Below are 9,262 nucleotides of genomic sequence, written 5' to 3'. Positions count from 1 at the left end.
GTAACAGGTACACATATAATTATATGTTTATCATATTATTCATGTTTTCCATTATCACCATGAGAAATTGATCAACATGTGGTATCAAGAGCGATGTTGTTTAATCGGTTCTTCATTGTTTTCCATTAAATATGGATTTAAACCGGAAGACTTGAATCTAAAGTTTGATAAAACCTAATTTTGATTGTTTTTATGTTTGTGCTCATTAAATTCGGTTTATAAACAAACTGTTTAAATCTTTAGAACCCGATTTCACATTGAAAACCTATTAAAAATTTATGGTCTTTTGGTGATGTTCCTCGTGTTCATCATGGGTTTTTCAAAAATAATACATCTTTTGGTTAAAATTTAGATTATAATTGTGTTTTTCCTAAAATAAACGAAAAATAAATCTCCAAAGATTTTTTGAAATCTGAATAATTATTAAGAATATAAATTTCAAAATTAAACAAATCTTGGAGATAAATTTAATCTCTAACAATTTGAACCAAAATATTATTACCTTAAAGAATTTTTGGATTTTAATGCTTACCAAATCTCAATCAAACTGAGATTTCATCAAAACCGAATCTCATTAAAACCAAGATCCCATTAAAAACCGAAAACTTATTAAAAACCAAAAACCCAATAAAAACCGAGAGCTCATAATTTGACCGAGAACTCATTACTGGAATCGAGAACTCATTACAAAACCGAAAACCAAAACTTTTCTAAACTAAACAGGTTATTGTTAACTAATTAAATGTTTTGTAAAAACCTTTTACAAAATATAAAAGCTTTACTTGAATGAATTTTGATGTGTCACTTCTGCCCAAAGGTGATGTGTTACATCTACTCCTCATTCAAGTCTAATTACAAAGCTTTGTTAATTTTGCTTATATGATTTAAATGTCTTATTTCTGTCCAAAGGTAATGTGTTACATTTATATCCAGCAAAGTTAACTCATGCATAAATAAAATAGTTTTCTCACTTCTGCCCAAAGGTGATGTGTTACAATTTTTTGGCACACATATACTTAAATAAATTTTAATTCTGCACAAAGGTGATTTATTTTTTGTTTAAGTAGACCTTTTAATTATAATCTATTAGTTTGATGTTAATAATAGACATATCACATCTTCAATAAAATATAATGATCCTCACATTAATGATCCTTCATTAATCTAATAATCATAAATTTTAATATGTATTATTTTAATATCCCATAAAATTACCCACTATAATTTTCTTCTATAAATAATTATCTCATTCAAATCATCCACTCTAATCTCAAACCCAAATATGTTTTGCTTCATAAAGAGTTTCATTAACTTTTAGCTCTTCTCATTTTTTGATTATCCTTAAGACATGAGCATCTCATTGCTCCTTCTAATAATAGTAATAAAGAAGAAACCTAGAGCATGAAAAATGAGATGAGTCAAACAGAATATCTCTTATGATAATCAATAAACTCATGCTATCAAATAGAGTTATTCTGGATTTAGCTTTTCCTAAAACTAATCTAATATCTATTAAATAATTAAAATAACTCATAAAATGCATGTGTTCCTTGAAAATTCTAACTATACGGTTAAATGGCATTACCGAATACATCATAATGTACAGTACCATAACCCATAAAGTTAAGGGCTCACACATGAAAATAAGTACACTTTTCTTATGCATTACATACTAAAGTTTTCTATTATTACAATTTGTTGCCTTAAAAATCAACTATAACACTCACAAGTACAAAAGAAAAACGAGTATGTTGATTAGCAACACATGTAAAAGAAAAGAATATGGCAGTGGAACATAAGATGTTATTCAACTCACCACCACTACAACCATAAAGAGGATAATTCTAATGTTCATTGACAAAATACAAGTATTACTTCCAGCTTTAAGTTCTCTAAGGAGAAGTCCCATTGTAAAAATATGTCATTATATTAGGCATAAGTAACAAGGCTATCCATAATTCAAAAGAATATATGGCTAAAACCGTAGTCGTATATTAATGATATTTAAGTCTGCTAATCCTAATATTCCAATTAATACATGATAGGTTGAGTCTAGTTCTATAAGTTTCTTTACTGATATCAGCAAATAACTAACATGAGTGTTAATGACAAAATTTAAATGTTAAAGCTATTATAACCATAAAAACTGTCTTCTAATTATGCTTTATGATACCTTAAATATTCTAGAAATTAATCAGAATTTAGTATCATATTTAAGCTACAATATGACAGTTATGAGGTTTGCATAGCCAACATAAAGTCACTCTTATCTTAAACTCTCATATTATTTGTTATCAATATCTGGATTGAAATATTTATAAAATAGAACTAGATGATATTATATACGTTCACAACTTTTGTTACCATGCAAATAAAAATTTAACAAAAGACAAATCAGACCTATAAAATTCATCCATTAAAACCAAATTTCATGAGAAATCATGACACTGTTGACGAGGGTGATTTTTCATAATCTCATTCTTAGTGATTTAAATCATGTGTTAGGTGCCCTAAATATTACTTGACTTAAGAAATAAGTATGGGTCCACTAGAAGTTATATTTCACTTACATTCGTGGAACTTATTCAAATGGAATATTCAGACATAATTCTTTATCATTTAAAAGGCTATTTACTTGTATCCAAACTGTCTTCTATGATCTGCGGTCTTAAAGAGATCCATTCATATATACTTAATACAATTTCTTCTAATATGTCTCTAAGTTACAATGACATTTGGACGTTAAAGAAATCAAATCAAGTCTAACATATATATATATAACAGATTCCCATGTCACATACATCATTGGAACTTCTCTTGTATATTTCCTAGATATATTAAAGATCAGTGCGAGATTTAAGTGTCTCAATCATAACTTACAAGATTTGCAAGAGGTGGGGGAGTGAAAACTTTATATTATCTCAATTACACCTCTTGTACAAGACACTGCTCCATCACAACACTATTCTATCAAAACTTATCTCTTTAGAATTTACAATTTCTTACAAAAGTTTCATTGTTGCTTAAAGAGGGCAAATTCGGATTTCTTACTAAACTAATCATTAACAAGAGAAACTCCAACAACTTATATTATTAACTTGTTTCTATGTTAGAATCTACTGGTCTATAAATATTGACCCTAAGCATGTTAATTTCCTAACGGTTTCTAAAGTCAGTGGGAGCAATAAAAGTCCTTATAATGACTTGGCAAAAGTACAAGAGGCAGGGGGGAAGAAAGTCATTAAATTTTACTCAAAATTTAACTCCAATTACACCTCTTGTACACCATACTATACCAACTCTTACACACTTAGAATCCTGAAAATAATAGCAACCTAACCAAGAGCTAATTCATAAAACTGAAACTTCAAATAAACCCAATAATAATCAACTTAGGATGTCATCTAGGTTTTAAAACCTACTAACTTTGATGATTATGTAAGCTCCTAAATAAAGTTGAAATGGATGTTGGAAAGTTTAATGATCATACCCCTTCTAATTAAACCATTAAATCTATCAATATTCTAAATGGAATAATGTTATTATTAGCAAATTAAACTAAACTTCATAAGTCAGAACAACGTTTAAGATTTTGTTGAAACACCTAAGGGTGTTCATAACTAAATTAAATCCTAACACAAACGTTAAGGCGCAAAGAAGCATGATTGATTGTTAAAGGTTATATTCAAGGAGAAATCAATTATCAAAGAATCTTCTTACCTATATTACAAAAAATTTCTTTAACTATCATTATTGTTCTAGTAGCTTATAATAGTTAAGAGCTACATTAGATAAACATTAAAATAATTTTCCCTAACAGTTGACTTACATGTTTATATGTTCATAACACAACCTAAAAGTTATAAACTGAAGGTTAAAGAACATTTAGTCTATAAGTCAATAAAATCCAGATATGGGTTAACGCAAACATCAAAATGTGATGAAATCTTTATACAATTATTTTCATCAAAAACCTAGTGGATTAATGTACCTACCGCAAGATGAGTGGGAGCAACTAAAAACAAACTTGTCCTTATATAGATGACATTCTTCTGACAAATATATGTTACATAAGTCAAAGCATTGTTCGTACATACTTTTATGTGATAGATCTCAGAGATATTTTTTACATAATAGATATCATAACATTCTGAGATAGACCCAAAGGGACGTTAGTTTTGTTCTATATTTTTTTTATCTTAAATGGGTCCTTATAGATGTAACAAACAATATTGCTCTATTTAGAGGATAATAGGATAATATGTAGTCTACACTCATTCAGATATTACTCAAAATTGCAACACACTAGATATGTCTAGATGAATGTGAAACATCTAAAAAGAGTATTAAAATATCTTTAAAAGAAACGAAAGACTATAATTTAAAAGAAGAAGTGAGAACTCAGACAGGTAGATTACTCTAAACTTTGTCATATTCAGATATAAGAAAATGCAATTTTCGGGATATATTCTTATGTCAGAAGATAAATCTATCTAATGGAGGATTCATAATGAACTGATAACAACAACCTAAGTCATAACGACATAATATGTTGATTAATTACAATGTTGTTGAATATTTATTAGTAAACTCAGAAGTTTTATTAAACCTCAGATAAATTATATATTGAAGACTAATTGTGATAAAGTCAGCTACTATGTTTTCTCAAACGGTAACAGTTTGAGAGGTGCTGCATTAAATTTCGATATGAAACTAATTATTCGTTTATGAACGAATTGAGAAATCTAAATTTTCGTATCAAATACATTCATATTATGCTTAAGGATCCTATAACTAAAGGTCTACCCGTAAGTATTATGAAAGCGCTTATAATCAAGAGGGGTTTATTGATAACCATGTACAACTGCATATCGTACTATGAATGATTAACTATTAATATTTCCTCACTAGTTTTGATTTTGTATGTCTCTTAATATGTTATGCATGCATAATGACATATAGACAAATTATTATACAAATCAAACGTTTGAAGGGCTTACTTGAAAATTTTGATCATAACTACTTATGTTTTAAATAAGAACTGCAGTACGATTAATGAGGGTCTTGAGCTGATATTCAATACAATGACTGTATTTCTCTGCTCCAGTTTAAGTTTAAAACTAAAATGAGTGTTAATTCCTTATCAGGCTTATCTAATACTCATAATAAATTATTACTCGGCCAAATTGGGGAATGTAAGATTATATATATAATTATATATACTTATATATGGCCATTATTATCATTTATATTATATAATATATCAAAATATTAATTATACCTTATTATATATTAGTTTGGTAATTGATGATAAGTCATATTATATATAATTAACTAATAAAAAATTTCTCTTTGGGTGTATATAAAGAAATATAAATATTAACATCATAACCTAATCACACATAACAGTTGTGTGGGTCTTCTCTTTTTTAAAACCGGGTTCCTCTCAAGAACCCTAACACCATCCTTAACTATACATCCTAAAGGGGAACTTGATTAAGCTGACAACCATGTCATCTACGTCATTCAATTTTGCGATTACTACTCTCCATGTTGTAATAGGTACACATATAATTAATAATTATAGATTTATTATATTATTCATGTTTTCCATTATCACCATGAGAAATTGATCAACATTGTTTTTCTGTTAACTAGTTTATATATATAAAAGTTTAAACCATGAAACCAAACAATAAATAACGGTTACGTTTGGTTTTAAATTTTCATTGTTAGTTTTAGGTTTTCAATAATAAAAAGTGTCACTTACGATTTGATTTATAATTTGACCTGATTTTACCTAAAAACTGGAACGTGAATTTACAACAATCAGGTTTTACAGTTGACCGAAAAAACATTATATTAAATATTTAAATTTCTTTAAATGTATTAATTAATTTGACGAGTGTAGATTTTGTGTGTAGACTTTTTTATTGCTTTTTTTCTTCTTTTGAAAAACACATGTTTGTTAAAAGCGTAACAAATATACGGTTAAATTGTTGTAGACTCATCTTCATTATACCAAAATTTTAATTTTATAAACAACTCTAGGGTTTCACCAATCATAAAATTATACCAACCAAATAAACAATATTTTAAATATTTAAATGTCTCTAATACATTTAACAGTCTTTTAGTTTTTAACTTGACAGTATCTATATTTTGAATGTAGCGTAACAAAGGTAAAAAAATATAGTGTAATAAAACAAAAGTAACCGATACCAATATAATAAACATTGACTCACAGCAACTCTCAAGCTTAACCAACGTCCACATTTTACTAAATGAAAAATATCGGTATAAATGTAAATTTCTTTATAGCAAGCTATGCAGGTGCTGCTACTTTTTTTATTTAAAAATGTTAACTAGACAAAATTATTTTTTTTATTTTTAGTACCGGTATCGTAACAAGCATAATCAATATCAACCGAATTTAAGTTGGCTCACTGCTACAATGCCCAAGAATAACCAACAAATTCACCGCATAACACGTAAAGGGAGCTAACTAGTTACATTTCTAATTTAGGATTAGCATTTCAAACTCTATACAATTAAAAAATAAGTAAACTAAATCAAATATAGATAAAAATAACAAAGAAACAAAAAAATCTCAAAATACACAAGAGAATTGTGAAATGAATCAACAAATCGAAACAGACATGTATTACATAACACCGATTACCACTTCCCCAAAAACGTTATATTAACATAATCACTTTTTAAAAATCAGGGAGAAATTTCAGCAAATTAAATAACTAAAATAATAATCAAATATACCATGGTAAAGATGAACCTAACTTATTGTTGGAGGTGCTCAGAAGTTAAAATGGATTAGAAAGTTTTCAACAGAAAATCATATCAGATTAACGAGATTATAACTTAATCATCATTGCACCTTCACAACAAAAGAGAAACAACAAAACTCACAACCAAACATACATATAAAAAACGTAAAATTGAAAACAAAAGAATCGAATCAGTAGTAGGAACGAAGATGCATCTGGTGGCTGCGGTGGTGGTTAGGAGAGAAAGAATGGTTGGGTTTATATAGTAAGAGAATGGGTGATGGTTTATGAATACCCTACGCAAAATGAGCTGGACTGGGCCGGGTTGGGCTGGGATGTCAATGTTTGGTTCCATTTTGCAACGTTTAAAATTTAAAAATTAAAACTATTCACTCCATTGTTTTAATTTGAGATGCATGGAAGTAAAAACAAAAAAAACGAATCTATAATTGGGACTTGAAGAAATCAGGAATCGGTTTTTTTTATATCCTTGTTTTTGCTACATTAGGGTACTGATAGGGTATGCATTTTAGTACCAAAACCCGTACTTGGTACTGGACCCGATTTATACCCGGTAATACCCCAAAACCGGTACCGGTTCCATACCTGGAACAAGGCTTTTCCAATATCCAAAACACGCTTGTGTCGACCTCACAGGAGTGACCCCTCTTGTTGGGATTAGGGACACTGGATTTGTAGCAGGCCAGGCAGCATTGAAGGCGGCATCGGGCAAGGTTGCTAAACACGAGAGAACTTGTTTGGAGAATCAACACGTGTTTATCCCCTTCGCCTTTGACACTTTTGGTTTCTTAGCTCCGGATGCTGTGGACCTTTTGAATAAGGTTCAGAAAGTTGTGTATAGTAACGTATCAGCCCATAAGAATCAAAACTTTGTTTTTAGTCGGATTGGGTTTGCTATCCAAAAGGGGGTTGCGGCGCAGCTTGTTGCCCGCTTACCTGCCACTTCATTGTAAATCGTTTGGATGTTTCTATGAAATATAATTCTGATCAATTATTTAATTGGTTAAAAAAAATATCCAAAACCAAGTTTTTCAAATACCCTATATATACCCGAAAAATACTCTAAAAAAGTGCAGTTCCTAGTGGCCAATACCTGATCATACCCGGCTGAAACCGGGTATTAAAAAAACCCAATTTATGCACCTCTAGAGATGCATAGATGAATACGGCCTAATGCTAACCCAAAGAAATTATCACACGATTGTTGTTGATTTCAGATAAAGGGGGTGAAAGTTGAAACGTGAACTCAACAATAATATGAAATTTTGATATGAACCAGAAATTTGTGGCACATCTAACTTTGATGGCCCGACTATCCGTCTCAAAATACTTGGAGTTAAGAAATTAGATTTGACCTATATCTTAGGGCTCTACATTAAAATCACATCATTTTTTGTTTCTTCTGTAAAGAATGTTAAATGAAGATGGGTTTGTTTTCACTAATTTAGTAGCGGTCAAATGTTCAAACTTTTTGTTGGTTTTTAAGATATGTGTTTTGTTGAGGAAACTGATTTGGAACACGGTTTCATTTGGGGTACTAGATTAGCCATTCTAATTTTAGGTTGATTGGCATGTGAGAACACACAGTGGAGTAGTTGTTTCCTCCTCGACGCGCATAAGAGGATAACATGACATTCTTCAGGAATTTATATATCTAGGCTGAGCTAAAATTAAAAGGACCGTAGACTCTAACGAGTAATCAAATACATAAGCCTATTAAATTTTATCCTTTGGATTATGTATAAACAATTTTTTTTGGCCGGATAATTTTAAGAGGGGTCAAAATCCATTTTATAATGCATAAGAATTATTAATATATATATATATATACAGGGGAGAGTTAACGTACAATAATAGGTTATCGTACATTAGATACGCGAGACCCTGCACCACCCGATCCAATTGCAATTAAAACTACGCGGTGGCATAATTGTAAATAAATCAAAAATTACTTATCTCACAACAGATCGTCATTTGCTGCAAGCCTTCAAGCATAATCAAATCATCCACAAAACTAAAGCATAATCAAAATCGATAAACCCATTATCGCTATAATTTAATAATCTTCAAATTGATCAAAAATTGATGATTTAATCAATCGAATTGATGTGTAAGAGACTTTAGAATCATCAATCGTTTTTGAAAATACAGATTAACACGTTTAATTGAGCTATGATTAGGGTTCATATTTAAACGTTCTTCTCAAAGTCTAAACGCTCTGAACAAAATGAACACCAAAATGATAATTTAATCAATCGAATTGATGTGTAGAAGTATTTAGATTCATCAATTGATTATGGAATTGCAGAAATAATGCACTCAATCGAGCTCTGATTAGGGTTCAAAATATTATGTTTAAACGTTCTGAAACAAAACTGAAAACCTATAAACGTTCTGATACGTTCAATGAAGTTTTGGGTGTTAAAAAAATGAACATCTTTAAAAGTTCTTATACT

At 29.6% G+C, this 9,262-nt stretch overlaps 1 non-coding gene across 1 annotated transcript; it reads right to left on the bottom strand.

The window, feature by feature from the left end:
* Nucleotides 1-6,812: 6,812 nt before the first annotated feature.
* LOC143575927 (small nucleolar RNA U30) lies at nt 6,813-6,894 on the bottom strand. Its single transcript, XR_013142859.1, has one exon. It is a non-coding gene; the product is annotated as a small nucleolar RNA U30 (small nucleolar RNA).
* Between the last annotated feature and the right edge of the window lie 2,368 nt (nt 6,895-9,262).

Source organism: Bidens hawaiensis, unplaced genomic scaffold (assembly GCF_021521415.1).
Source record: "Bidens hawaiensis isolate Kalapana, Puna unplaced genomic scaffold, B.hawaiensis_p1.1 tig00027792_1, whole genome shotgun sequence".
NCBI lineage: Eukaryota > Viridiplantae > Streptophyta > Magnoliopsida > Asterales > Asteraceae > Bidens > Bidens hawaiensis.
The sequence above is the reverse complement of the archived record's forward strand: the minus strand, read 5'-3'. Positions and strand labels throughout refer to the sequence as shown.